We start from the raw sequence: 15,726 nt of genomic DNA on the forward strand, positions 1-15,726 counted from the left end.
GGTACACTCATTTTTTGAGAACTTCTGGAAATTGGGATGTGAACGATGGTAGACGACACACCCCCTTCAACATGCATACTATAAACAGACCAAACTCATATTGGCTTCTCTTATTATCTTTGGTTTCTGTGAGAAAGAAAAGCATGGCAGCCATTATCGGACTACTTTCGATTTCTAGAGAGTGTTTTACTCAATTATTTCGATCAATGGTAAGCTCACCCGTGATGTGATTAAATATAAATAGTAATTTCTATTAGCTAATTCATATTGTAGTTAACTTCTACTTCCTCCCAATCCCGGGTCCGGGAGCACCCCCATCAGTAAAAAAGCTGACTAGCATAGCCTAGCATAGCGTCACAAGTAAATACTAGCATCTAAATATCATTAAATCACAAGTCCAAGACACCAGATGAAAGATACACATCTTGTGAATCCAGCCATCATTTCTGATTTTTAAAATGTTTTACAGGGAAGACACAATATGTAAATCTATTAGCTAACCACGTTAGCAAAAGACACCACTTTTTTTACTCCACCATTTTTTTCCTGCATAGGTAGCTATCACAAATTCGACCAAATAAAGATATAAATAGCCACTAACCAAGAAACACTTTCATCAGATGACAGTCTGATAACATATGCTATACAATAAATATGTTTTGTTAGAAAAATTTGCATATTTCAGGTATAAATCATAGTTTACCATTGCAGCCACCATCACAACTCTCACCAAAGCAACTAGAATAACTACAGAGACCATCGTGTATTACCTAATTACTCATCATAAAACATTTCTTAAAAATACACAGCGTACAGCAAATGAAAGACAAACATCTTGTGAATCCAGCCAATATTTCAGATTTTCTAAGTGTTTTACAGCGAAAACACAATATAGCATTATATTAGCTTACCACAATAGCCAGAAACACAAGCAATTTACCAGCAGCAAAGGTTAGCGATCGTAACAAACAAGCAAAAGATATATAATTTTTGACTAACCTTGATATTCTTCATCAGATGACAGTCCTGTAACATCATATTACACAATGCATATAGGGTTTGTTCGAAAATGTGCATATTTAGCGGCACAAATCGTGGTTATACAATGTGATTAGTGGCCAAAACTTCAAGCAATCTGTCCGGCGCCATCTTGGAGAGGCACCTATTCTAATCAATAAGTAATCATAAACTTGACTAAAAAAATACAGGTTGGACAGCAAATGAAAGATACATTAGTTCTTAATGCAACCGCTGTGTTAGATTTTTAAAATTAACGTTACTACGCATACAGCGTGCGCTAAAGCGAGACCGCACCGAAATTCATGGCGGAATTATTATTTGACATTTGTCAACATAAATACGAATTAACAGCATAAAGACTGCTTACTATTTGCTGAGCTTCCATCAGAATCTTGGGCAAGGTGTCCTTTCTCCAGAACAATCGTCTTTTGGTTGAAAGATGTCCTCTTCTCCTGTAGAAATAGCAGCTAACGCTAGCCATCCACCGGAGAGGTGTCCAACTCGCGATAGCGCAAGACAAAGAAATTCCAGAAAATCGCAATAAACTGATATAAACTGCTATAAGTCGGTTTAAATTAACTACCTTATGAAGTTTTTAAGACAAAAATCTAATTAAATCAGAGCCGGAGATATAGAACTGCTAAAACGAAAGCTTTTCAGGACGCCATTGTGATGTCCCTCTTGCGCCAGGCGCCCCGTTGAAAAGAACGGTACTTCCGTTCCATGAGCTTTTATAGTGCCCCAGATGGTGCAATCCACTCCATTCAAATTCTCACCGCTTACTGACATCTAGAGGAAGGCGTATGCAGTGCATGTAGCCCCATAGCTTACATGGGGACTTATAAACTGACCCTAGAACAGGGACCTCGATTTCAGAAATCTCACTTCCTGACAGGAAATGTGCTGCAGAATGAGTTCTGTTTCACTCAGAGAAATAATTCAAACGGTTTTAGAAACTAGAGAGTGTTTTCTATCCAATAGTAATAATAATATGCATATTGTACGAGCAAGAATTGAGTAAGAGGCAGTTTAATTTGGGAACAAATTTTTACAAAGTCGAAATGGCGCCCCCCTATTGACAAAAGGTTAATTAACTACATCATCTCCACCCCTCAGCCAGTATTCTACAAGAGCACATACACAAGGGACAACAGACACACCGGTCTCTACATTGCAGATGAGCTGAAGGAAGTCATCAATGACCTTGGACCACAGAAGGTATTTGCACTGGTGACAGACAATGCTGCGAACATGAAGGCTGCTTGGTCTAAAGTGCAGGAGTCCTACCCTCACGTCACACCCGTTGGCTGTGCTGCTTATGCATTGAATCTGCTCCTCAAGGACATTATGGCACTGAAAACAATGGATACACTCTACAAGAGAGCCAAGGAAATTGTTAGGTATGTGAAGGGTCATCAAGTTATAGCAGCAATCTACCTCACCAGTTCTTAAGCCATTTGCTACAACTTTGGAAGTATGCTTGGGGTCATTGTCCATTTGGAAGACCCATTTGCGACCAAGCTTTAACTTCCTGACTGATGCCTTGAGATGTTGCTTCAATATATCCACACAATTTTCCTTTCTCATGATGCCATCTATTTTGTGAAGTGCATCAGTCCCTCCTACAGCAAAGCACCCCCACAACATGATGCTGCCACCCCCGTGCTTCACGGTTGGGATGTTGTTCTTCGGCTTGTTCCTCCAAACATAACGATGGTCATTATGGCCAAACAGTTCTATTTCTGTTTCATCAGACCAGAGGACATTTCTCCAAAAAGTACAATCTTTTTCCCCATGTGCAGTTGCAAACCGTAGTCTGTCTTTTTTATGGTGCTTTTGGAGCAGTGGCTTCTTCCTTGCTGAGTGGCCTTTCAGGTCATGTCGATATAGGACTTGTTTTACTGTGGATATAGATACTTGTGTACCTGTTTCCTCCAGCATCTTCACAAGGTCCTTTGCTGTTGTTCTGGGATTGATTTGCACTTTTCGCACCAAAGTACGCTCATCTCTAGGAGACAGAACGCGTCTCCATCCTGAGCAGTGTGACAGCTGCGTGGTCCCATGGTGTTTATACTTAAGTACTATTGTTTGTACAGATGAACGTGGTACCTTCAGGCATTTGGAAATTGCTCCCAAGGATGAACCAGACTTGTGGAGGTCTACAATTTTTTTCTGAGGTCTTGGCTGATTTCTTTTGATTTTCCCATGATGTCAAGCGAAAAGGCACTGAGTTTGAAGGTAGGCCTTGAAATACATCCACAGGTACTTGTGTTATCCACAGGTACTCAAATTATGTTAATTAGCCTAACAGAAGCTTCAAAAGCCATGACATCATTTTCTGGAATTATCCAAGCTGTTTAAAGGCCCAGTCAACTTAGTGTATGTAAACTTTTGACCCACTGGAATTGTGATACAGTGAATTATAAGTGAAATAATCTGTCTGTAACCAATTGTTTCAACAATTACTTGTGTCATGCACCAAGTAGATGTTCTAACCGACTTGCCAAAACTATAGTTTGTTAACAAGAAATTTGTGGAGTGGTTGAAAAACTAGTTTTAATGACTCCAACCTAAGTGTATGTAAACTTCAGACTTCAACTGTATTTTGGGAGAGAGTGGTAAGCAGCCTGAAACTCCTGAAACCTATAGCAGTAGCCATTGCACGGACTGAGAGAGACAATGCCATTCTGTCTGATGTTCAGACTTTGCTTGCAGACTTTGATGTTAGAGTAGAAATCCGTACTGCCCTGCCCACTTCACTTGTTGCTCCAAGCAGAGGAAACTGCAGTTCTGATATACATCAAAAAGTGTGACGACTTCTGCCTGAAGCCCATACACGCCGCAGCGTACATGTCGGACCCCAGGTATGCTGGCAAGATCATCCTGTCTGGTGCAGAGATCAACAAAGACTATGGTGTCATCACTACCATGTTTCACCACCTTGGCCTGGATTAGGGCAAGGTTCTTGGCAGTCTGGCGATGGACACTTCCAAGCAAGGGCTTTGGGATTCAATATGGCAGTCGTGCCAATATATCTCATCAGCCACCTGGTGGCAGGGACTTTGTGGATCTGAGGCGCTTTCCCCTGTTGCCTCCATTATCCTCCAAATCCCACCAACATCAGCCACCTCAGGGTGCAACTGGTCCTTGTTTAGGAACACACACACAAACCAAAGCACGCAACAGGCTGACCAATACAAGGGTTAAAAAATTGGTGGCCATCTGGACAAATTTTAGGCTTTTTGAGCCTGACAACGAGCCATCTTCAAGAAGGTTGGAAAGTGACAGTGAAGGTGAGGCCTCAGAGTCTGATGTTGAAGAGGTGGGCATTGAGGAGGTCCAGGGAGAAGACATGGAAGCCTGAGAGGAAGACAACCAAAGCTTTATTTTCTAGACTATCATTTTACAGATGTTGAAAACGTTTTTGGGAGATGCGATGGATCATTGGGGATCATTCAATATTCTTTTGTTGTTCAGTGAAATCATCCCATGTGAAGAGTCAACTCATTTAATGTTAAAGTTCAATTCGTAGCTAAAATTATTATATTTTTTCGATTGGAAGGATTTAATAATTTGCAATTATGTCTACTTATGATAAGGTAAAAGGTTTATGTTTCTGTCTCCATATGATATGGTAAATATATCCAATGCAAAAAACATCTACATTTAAATGGTATTAATATTAATTTGCATTGATTTCCATATATTCCCATTAATTCCCATATATTCCAATGAATTCACACGGAAAGTTTCCACCTCTGAATAGTCCCCAACATGTGCAACCCTAGGCGTGACAGCCCGACGAGCTGGCTAAGGCACCCCCGGTTCCATCGGTGGCGACCCCTTGACCCAACGTCACCACCAACCGGAAAGCCAGCACTTCCCGATGCTTCGCTTGGTGGCTTCCGCATTCTGTAAGGACCGACACTGGAGTAGAGAAGAAGGTACGTGGAGTCAAACATTTAATCGGAACAGACAAGGAACACAACAGGAACAGCGTCAGTACATGGGTAAACAAGGACATATGACAATCAATGCTGAAGTGGGGAACAGAGCGGGGGAACAGAAATATTTAGGGGAGGTATTGACAGAGGTGATTGAGTCCAGGTGAGTCCAATAATCGCTGATGCATGTGACGGGGAAAGGCAGGTGTGTTTAATGATGGTGGCAGGAGTGCGTAATGCTGGGGAGCCTGGGGCCCTCGTGCGCCAGGGGGGAAGAGCGGGAGCAGGCGTGACAATTTGTCAGTTTCATAAATTAGCTAAGTGACCAAAGTTTTACAGTTGACTCTCATTTTCTTTACCTGTCCAATCAATCATTTTGACAATCATCTCTCAACGTCTTAACTCCCCAGCAGATGCTTGTCATAATTTCCGTTATAGGGTAACCACTCTCACTTCTTTAGAAATGAAAACCAAAACTTCACACTCGAGTTGGAAAGTAAACCCAAAACATAATGAGTTACACTTCAGTATCAATCATTCGGGTGACATTTTGCGAGACAGACCGAGTGCCATAACTGTCTTCAGATCAGACCATAGTAACCTCTGGGTAGACCAGAGCTCTCACATTGTACTATCACACTGTCAGCCTGGGGAAAAGGCGAGGTCAGGATGGAGGGATATCAGAGGGAGCAGGCCAACACATTAAGAGTCCATTGGAAACAGCAGGATTTTAACTGATGCTAATTTTGATGAATGATGGGCATGGTGGCTTTAATCAAGCCAGCTGGGAGACTAATTTACTGTACAGACTGCTGATGACAAACTTGTTGCCTAACTCTGGTACTAACTAGGCAGCCCTCTTCATTCGCTCATTATTTACCAAGTGTGACACCAGAGGAGACGAGCCCCCATTAAGAAGGAAGCGGAAGAGGAGGAGAGAGGAATAACAGTCACAAACAGTGCCAAAATGGGTGGAAGAGAGAAGATGTGGAGTGAACACTGTTTGTTGCAAGTTGCAAGTAAGAGAGAACATCATCCTGAAAATATTGCTGAAAAAGGTGAGCATGAGCAGCCTTGAGTGACCATGGATATGGAAAGTGTCTCCACTGTGTATTTATTTGTGTCTAGACTGAGCCCGGCATTAGGTTCCTGTGTCTACAGAACTCGTTGGTCTGGGACTGCTAGAGCTAATTTAGATGTGTGTGTGTGCATGCCACCGGGGAAAGGTGACTTGACTGAAGTGAAATCTGTTTACCCCCTTCAAGGGTAACTTTGAGACTTTTTCTCAGGCACACCATTTAAATTCCCCTGTAAACCTGATAATACAAACAAGTGGTGAGGTAAAGGGGAGGGAGGGGGAGCAGCTTACATTCAAGTAGCTTTCAACTTTTTCTTTATTGTGTGTGTGTGCATGTGTGTGTGTGCGCGTGCATACTTGCTAAGGAATAGTCCCTTTTCATACTGTTAGGGTATTATGCATCTCTATTCCCTTTGAGGTGCACAGAAAGAGTGTAGCATTAGGCCTTCATAGTTGCAACCTCCTCTTTGCTTCTTTTTTCAATCATCCCAATTTGCATCTCTTGTTCCCCAGTTTGCCCATTTCGCCTATTTCACTATTAGAGTGCTTTTGAGTTTTCTAAATATCTGTATTCAAATCAGTTTAAATATATCTGATTAAGTTTACTTTCAGAAGTTTAAGAGGCTGGAATGTGGGTCTTAAAAAAACTACAAAGAAACCCAACATCTTTTGCATTGCTTTATCGTGTGATATTGTGTCTCTGGGTTTAATGGCATGAAAGAAAATCACTGCAGGAAGTTGCCTTGAAGACTGACAGTGTGTTTTCATCACTGGTAAGTGCAGCCATTTTCAACAGATTCTGTATTCATGAGCAAACTCAGGTCAAGTCATTTCTGAATGTGCTGTTGTATTTTAATGAAGGGGAAGCCCACTTACACAGTTTCTTGATAATATCAAACTTTTCCCATTAAAAAGTCAATTTAATGTAGTATGAGTACAAGCTTTTATGGAGCTACATCTGGTCTGGTAGTCTCCAATGACTCCATTGTATAAGGCTTACCTTACTTGATATGAATCTGTGCCTGATTCATTTATCAGGGTATGAATAGCAACTAGAATTCCATGATGTTATTCAGTTTCTTCTCACTGATGATAAGATAGTACTTTATGGCCAAACATGTCCCCATAGCCCTCCATTCATATCCATGCCTGGAAAATATGACGGTTCACCTGGGAAATGTCAGGGATTTCTGATGCAACACAGCAAAATACAACCCCACTAACTTTGCCACTGACAAGAGTAGGGTGGATTTTGTTGTCTCTACTCACACTCAAAGCCCTGGATTGGGCCACCGCCATATGGACTGCCTACAGCACAGAACTCGGATCCGAGACCCATTTCCACACCCTCTTCAGATGTATTCGATCACTTTCCTTCCGGTCATCCTATAGGAGACCTCCTCATAGAACTTCAAAAAGGACGCAATTCAGCTGCCGAGTATGCCCTCGAATTCCGCACCATGGCTGCAGGGAGTGGATAAATGAGGCTGCTTTACTTACGTCTACCGAAGCAGGTTCAACAGGGAACTTCAGGCGGACTTGGCCTGTAGAGGTGACCTTCAGGATGTAAATCAATATATTCTTATGTCCATCATCGGCCACCTCATCACCGACCGCCAAGAACTCTGCCACCCAGGAACCCGAAACCTTCTCTTTCCATGATTTCGTCATGCCGTCCGAGTCTTCCAGAGCCCATGCAGTTGGGCCATGCTCCTCTCCCGTGTATCAAAGGCGGATCCAAGAAGGGCTCTGCCTATACTGTGGAGGGAAAGATCATCTACTCAGCCATTGCCCTGTTCACCCCCGCACGGAGAGATGAGAAGGGTCCCTTCGCTGCCATGCAGGTAGGCGTGTCGTTATTTCAAAAAATCTCCCAGAAGCAATTCTCCATCCCAGTATTGATAACCATGAAGGGGGTTACTAAGTAGGTAGAGGACTTGATAAATTCGAGAGGAGCAGGTAATTTTATCGATCACCAGCTAGTACAAGAGCTTGACATGGATCTAACACCTGTCACCCCTCCCTTAAGGATTAACACCCTGGACGGGCAGCCATTGGGCATGGGCTTCATTACGCACGTGACACAGAGCGTCCTCGGACACCCCTGGCTTTGTCGTCACAACCCTGCCATCACATGGCGACAAGGTGAACTACTGTCCTGGTCTTCTACCTGCTTCACCAGTTCTCTCAGCCTACCCTGCAGAGCTACCACCATTGAGGACTCTGCCTCTGCAGTGCCACCCACCATACCACCTGAATACGCCCAGTACAACAATGTCTTCAGCAAAATCAAGGCCTCCACTCTGCCACCACATCGCCCAGGGGACTGTGCTATTGACTTACTCCCTGGAGTGTCCCCACCTAAGGGCCGTGTTTACCCCCTATCTATCCTGGAAAATGAGACAATGGAGAACTACATTGATGAAGCACTCAAACGGTTTCATTCGTCCTTCTTCCCCGGCTGCGTCCAGCTTCTTCTTCGCTGGAAAAAAGGACGGTGGTCTCCGTCCATGTATTGATTACCGTTCCCTGAATGACGTCACGGTCAAGAACCGTTTCCCTCTTCCTCTGATCCCAGCAACCCTTGAACAACATCTATACAAAACTCGGCAACATCTATACAAAACTGCGAAGTGCATATAACCTTGTCCGTATACGTGATGGCGACAAACGGAAGACGGCCTTTATCACCGCACCAGGGCACTACGAATACCTGGTCATGCCCTACGGCCTTACTAACACCACCGCCGTCTTCCAATCCTTTTTCCAGGATATAATCAACCGCTTTCTCGTCGTCTACATTGATGACATCCTGATTTACTCCCACTCCCTGAAGGAACACATACAGCATGTGCAAAAGGTTCTTCAACGGCTCATTGAACATAACCTTTATGTGAAGACTGAAAAGAGCACATTCCATGTAACCTCGGTAAACTTCCTAGGTTTCGTACTGACACCTGGAGGGGTCAGTATGGATGAGAACAAAGTCACCGCCGTCAGAAACTGGCCCAAACCCACTACCATTAAACTCCAGACAAGCCCACTGGGCTCTCTTCACACACTTCCATTTTCATGTTACTTACATCCCTGGAAAGAAAAACGTAAAAGCTGATGCTCTCTCCTGCCAGTTTGACCTTTCGACCAGTAACTCAGACCCTACACCCGTTCTTCCTTCCTCTTGCATTATGGGACCGGTACAGTGGGAGGTTCACGCTGCTATACAAGAAGCCCTAACCTCAGACCCGGCTCCTCTTGAGACACCAGCTGGGAGGAGTTATGTACCAGCAGCTGTTAGACCCCAACTAATGCAATGGTGTCACACGTTCTTGGGGTCAGGACATCCGGGCATTACACAAACCACCGAACTTCTAGCCTGTAAATTCTGGTGGTCCTCACTGGCATCCAACATAAGGGATTACGTACTCTCTTGTCCAGTCTGCACCCAAACCAAAAGCCCTGATCTCCCTTCTGGTAAGCTTCAACCTTTGCTAATCCCTCACAGACCCTGGTCCCACATAGCTGTTGATTTTATCACAGACCTTCCTGAATCCTCTGGTAACACCACCATCCTTGTCATAGTAGGCCGTTTTCAGAAATGTGCCATCTGGTTCCTCTTCCTCATTTACCTAACACCATGGAATTGGCTGTGTATGTTCCAGCAAGTGTTCCGTCTGTATGGGATTCCGGAGGGCCCCAGTTTGTCTCCTGGGTGTGGCGAGCCTTCTGTGACCGACTCAGGGTCGCCCTCAGCCTCCCCTCCGGGTACCATCCCCAGACCAACGGGCAGCCGGAAGGCCTGAACCAAGAAATAAGGAAGTACCTCCACCAACAATGTTCTGCCTTTCCACACGACTGGAGTCGGTATATGGCCTGGGCAGAATACGTTCAGAACTCACTCATGCATTCACCCCTCCGTCTTGCTCTGTTTCAGTGTGTACTTGGTTACCACCCCCCGTGTTTCCCTGGGAGGCAGAGCCGGGTACTGTCCCAGCTGAGTCCCTAATGAAATCCCCTTGAGATATGAATGATTGTGCACTGCCTAGGGGTTCCACTAGATGTCAACCATCAATAGAAATTATAATGAGACTTCTATGATGTTGTGGGAGAGAATGATAGCAGAATCAGTCAGGTGTCCATCAAGCAGCCATTTTCTGATCATGCTTTTTCCTCATAGTACTCACTTGCGTTCCATTGCTCACGAAGACAAGAAAGAATACTCCGGTTGGAAGTTTATTGAAGCTATATGTTAAAGACATCCTAATGATTGATTCTGTACTTAGTTTGAAATGTTTCTTCGACCGGTAATATCACTTTTTGAAGTTTTTGTCCGATATAACGCTGACGAGAATTAGCGTTTGGATATGTAAACCAGACGCGCTAACAAAAGAAGGTATTTGGATATAAATAACGGATTTTTTCGAACAAAACAAACATTTATTGTGGACCTGGGATTCCTGGTGTGCTTTCTGATGTTGATCATCAAAGGTAAGGGAATATTTATCATATATTTTCTTGTTTATGTTGACGCCATCTTTGCGGCTGTGGTGTTTTACTTTTGAGCGCCGTCTCAGATTATAGCATGGGTTTCTTTTTCCGTAAAGTTTTTTTGTAATCTGACACAGCGGTTGCATTAAGGAGAGGTATATCTATAATTCCATGTGTATAACTTGTATTATCATCTATATTTATGAGTATTTCTGTTGAAACAATGTGGCTATGCAAAGTCACTTGATGTTTTTGCCACTAGTGAATCTAGTCGCCTCAATGTAAACTCAGATTTTTTGATATAAATATGAATTTAATCAAACAAAACATGCATGTATTCTGTAACATGAAGTCCTATGAGTGTCATCTGATGAAAATAATCGAAGGTTAGTGATAAATTGTATCTCTATTCTGGTTTTTGTGAAGCTATCTTTAGCTGGAAAAATGGCTGTGATTATTGTGGTTTTGTGGTGACCTAACATAATCGTTTGTAGTGCTTTCGCTGAAAAGCCTATTTGAAATCGGACACTTTGATGGGATTAACAACAAGATTACCTTTAAAATGACATAAGACACATGAATGTCTGAGGAATTTTAATTATGAGATTTCTGTTTTTTGAATTTGGCGCCCTGCACTTCGACTGGCTGTTGTCATATCGATCCCGTTAAAGGGACTTCAGCCATAAGAAGTTAAAACTGGTCACCTACAGTCATTTTCATCCTCCAGTCTCAACCCACAGTGAACCCCCACTGTTGGACATCTGAGGGGAACCTGCCTACGCCATTTAGGCCATCCTTGATTGTAAATGCCTGAGAGGTCGCATCCACTATCTAGTGGACTGGGAAGGTTATGGGCCTGAAGACCGGTCCTGGGTCCCCGACCAGGACATCCTCAACCCAGAGATGATTGTCATTCCACCGTAACCATCCGGATCGACCCCCGAACAGACCCACTGGACGCAGAATGTCGGGTCAGTCCACGACCTTGTCAAACCAGCCTGCCGGACCTTGCCCCCGAGGTAGGCGGCCTCCTAGGGGGCGAGGGGGGTACTGTAAGGTTGTCACAAGAATTTTCAATCCCAATGATGATAACTAAACAATTATTTAAGCTTTGACCAATCCCCGAGGTTTGTAAGACCTTGGGTTTAATAATAATTAGGCAAAGACTCAGCTTCTGCAAAAGTTTGGTTCTTTATTCACGAGAACGTTCTAAAGTCCAAAGCACAAAGACATGTCATTTTATAACTCTCATTCCCACCTACTTTCACACACACACAGACACACAAACAGTAGGTGGGCTGTATCTTTCCCCACAGTCCACATTCCTCGTTTATCACTACCAAGTTGTCAGTTCCATGCCGTTCCCTCCCTCCCTAGATTAGAGGGACCTTGAAAGGAGCCTCTATCCTGTTGTCCTTTGTTCTCTCAACTCTCACACCACTACATAGCAACACAATGGTCCAGTCACACTTATTATGGAATTAATTATTATTATACTAACACATTTCATACAATTATATGATTTCAGGGTGGAATCCTTTAGTCATTACTTTAAACATATAAACATATAAATTCCCTTATCAAAGGTTCTATATTTATTTTCTTAGTCAACCTTGTGTTCTCTTTCTTTGGGTTCTTGAACATAGCCCTGTCCTTGATTTTTATTCATTGATTTCACCTGTGTTAGTTACTCAGCTCCTTAATTAGTACATTTCATTCTGTTTGCCTTTGTGAGGTATTGTTTGTTTTGACTCTACTAAGCCTTCTCCTAGCTCGTTTGTGAGAAACAGTTATAGCCTTCAGTCCTAGTTTTGATACACCTGCCTGTTTGCCTACCTGTGTATGCCCATTGCCTGCCTGTGACCACGATTCCTGCCTTCTGCAAAGGTGAAATAAACACCTGCTGCGCTCCGCGTGTGAATCTACACCTTTCTCTCCCTGAGTGTTCATTACACTACTCAAGGAGACTCAATGCTGTAGTCGATGCCAAAGGTACTTCAACAAAGTACTGAGTAAAGGATCTGAATACTTATGTAAATGTAACATTTCAGTTCTTTTTGAAAAAATAAGTTTCCCCCGCTTTGTCATTATGGTGTATTGTGTAGATTGATGGAAAAAAACGATTTAATCCATTCTAGAATAAGGCTGTAACGTAACAAAGTGAAAAAGGGGTCTGAATACCTTCCAAAGACACTGTATATTATGTTTAAAATGCTCATAAGTGCAGAAAATGTGTGTATGTTTTACTCTTCCAAAAATATATTTTTCAAAACAAGCTGTTCGAGAGCTTCAAGTTCCTCGTCACTGAGGATCTATCATAGTTCAAACTAGAGGAATGGCCGATTTCTAAAGTTTTCATAACAATCGGAAATCGGTATTTTTGGACACCGATTTGGCCGATTTAAAAAAAAAATATATATATATATATATATATTTTTTTTAACACCTTTATTTAACTAGGCAAGTCAGTTAAGAACACATTCTTATTTTCAATGACGGCCTAGGAACGGTGGGTTAACTGCCTTGTTCAGGGGCAGAACGACAGATTTTTACCTTGTCAGCTCGGGGATTCAATCTTGCAACCTTACAGTTAACTAGTCCAACGCTCTAACCACCTGCTTTACATTGCACTCCACGAGGAGCCTGCCTGTTACGTGAATGCAGTAAGAAGCCAAGGTAAGTTGCTAGCTAGCATTAAACTTATCTTATAAAAATCAATCAATCAATCAATCATAATCACTAGTTAAATACACATGGTTGATGGTATTACTAGTTTATCTAGCGTGTCCTACGTTGCATATAATCGATGCAGTGCGCATTTCGCAAAAAAGGACTGTCGTTGCTCCAACGTGTACCTAACCATAAACATCAATGCCTTTCTTAAAATCAATACACAGAAGTATATATTTTTAAACCTGCATATTTAGCTAAAAGAAATCCAGGTTAGCAGGCAATATTAACCAGGTGAAATTGTCACTTCTCTTGCGTTCATTGCACGCAGAGTCAGGGTATATGCAACAGTTTGGGCCGCCTGGCTCGTTGCAAACTAATTTGCCAGAATTTTAAGTAATTATGACATAACATTGAAGGTTGTGCAATGTAACAGGAATATTTAGACTTATGGATGCCACCAGTTAGATAAAATACGGAACTGTTCCGTATTTCACTGAAAGAATAAACGTTTTGTTTTCGAGATGATAGTTTCCGGATTCGACCATATTAATTAATGACCTAAGGCTCATATTTCTGTGTGTTATTATGTTATAATTAAGTCTATGACTTGATAGAGCAGTCTGACTGAGCGATGGTAGGCACCAGCAGGCTCGTAAGCATTCATTCAAACAGTACTTTGTGCGTTTTGCCAGCAGCTCTTCACTGTGCTTCAAGCATTGCGCTGTTTATGACTTCAAGCCTATCAACTCCCGAGACTAGGCTGATGTAACCGATGTGAAATGGCTAGCTAGTTAGCGGGGTGCGCGCTAATAGCGTTTCAGACATCACTCGCTCTGAGACTTGGAGTAGTTGTTCCCCTTGCTCTACATGGATAACGCTGCTTCGAGGGTGGCTGTTGTCGATGTGTTCCTGGTTTGAGCCCAAGTAGGGGCGAGGAGAGGGACGGAAGCTATACTGTTACACTGGCAATACTAAAGTGCCTATAAGAACATCCAACAGTCAAAGTTATATGAAATACAAATGGTATAGAGAGAAATAGTCCTAGAATTCCTATAATAACTACAACCTAAAACTTCTTACCTGGGAATATTGAAGACTCATGTTAAAAGGAACCACCAGCTTTCATATGTTCTCATGTTCTGAGCAAGGAACTTAAACGTTAGCTTTCTTACATGGCACATATTTCACTTTTACTTTCTTCTCAAACACTTTGTTTTTGCATTATTTAAACCAAATTGAACATGTTTCATTATTTATTTGAGGCTAAATTGATTTTATTGATGTATTATATTAAGTTAAAATAAGTGTTCATTCAGTATTGTTGTAATTGTCATTATTACAACTACATTTTAAGAAATCGGCCAATTAATCGTTATCGGCTTTTTTGGTCCTCCAATAATCGGTATCGGTATCGGCGCTGAAAAATCATAATCGGTAGACCTTTCGTTCAAACACACCAACACAGTCGTTAAGAGGGCACGACAATACCTCTTCGCCCTCAGGAGGCTGAAAAGATTTGGCATGGGCCCTCAGCTCCTCAACAGGTTCTACAGCTGTGCAATTGAAAGCATCTTGACTGGCTTTATCATGGTTTGGTATGGCAACTGCTTGGCATCCAACCCAAGGCGCTACAGAGGATAGTGAGTACAGCCCAGTACATTACTGGGGCGAGATCCCTGCCATCCAGGACCTCTAAGTCAGAGGAAGACCCTATAAATTGTCAAAAATCCCAGCCACCCTAGTCATAGACTGTTCTCTCTGCTACCGCACGGCAAGCAGTATCGGAGCGACAAGTCTAGGTCCAAGAGGCTTCTAAAAAGCTTCTATCCCAAAGCCATAACTCCTGAACATCTAATCAAATGGCTACCCAGACTATTTGCATTGCCCACCCCCACCCCCTCTTTTAGGTCGCTGCTACTCTGTTATTATCGATGCATAGTCACTTTAATAAATCTACCTACATGTACATATTACCTTGACTAACTGGTGCCCCTGCACATTGGCTCTGTACCGGTACCCCCTGTATACAGTTTCGCTATTGTTATTTTACTGCTACTCTTTATTTACTTGTTCCTTTTATTTATTTTTCATATTTTTTAAACTGCATTGTTGGTTAGGCTTGTAAGTAAGCATTTCACTGTAACATCTTGTCATATTGTATAATGATGGGAGACAGGCGCAGGAATAAGACACGTTTTAGCGTACGTCATGAACATGATGGCGACGAAGCCCAAAATAAACACGTATTTACACAACCGTTCAAAAGTTTGGGGTCACTTAAAATTGCTTTTCTTTAAAAAAAAAGGACATTTCTATCAACAACAGCTGAAACCTGTTGTTCTGATTAAAGAAGCAATACAACTGGCCTTCTTTACACTAGTTGAGTATCTAGAGCATCAGCATTTGTGGGTTCGATTACAAGCTCAAAATGGCAAGAAACAATGCACTTTCTTCTGAAACTCATCAGTCTATTCTTGTTCTGAGAAATTAAGGATATTCCATGCAAGAAATTACCAAGAAACTGAA

This window comes from Salvelinus namaycush, chromosome 26 (genome assembly GCF_016432855.1).
Source record: "Salvelinus namaycush isolate Seneca chromosome 26, SaNama_1.0, whole genome shotgun sequence".
NCBI lineage: Eukaryota > Metazoa > Chordata > Actinopteri > Salmoniformes > Salmonidae > Salvelinus > Salvelinus namaycush.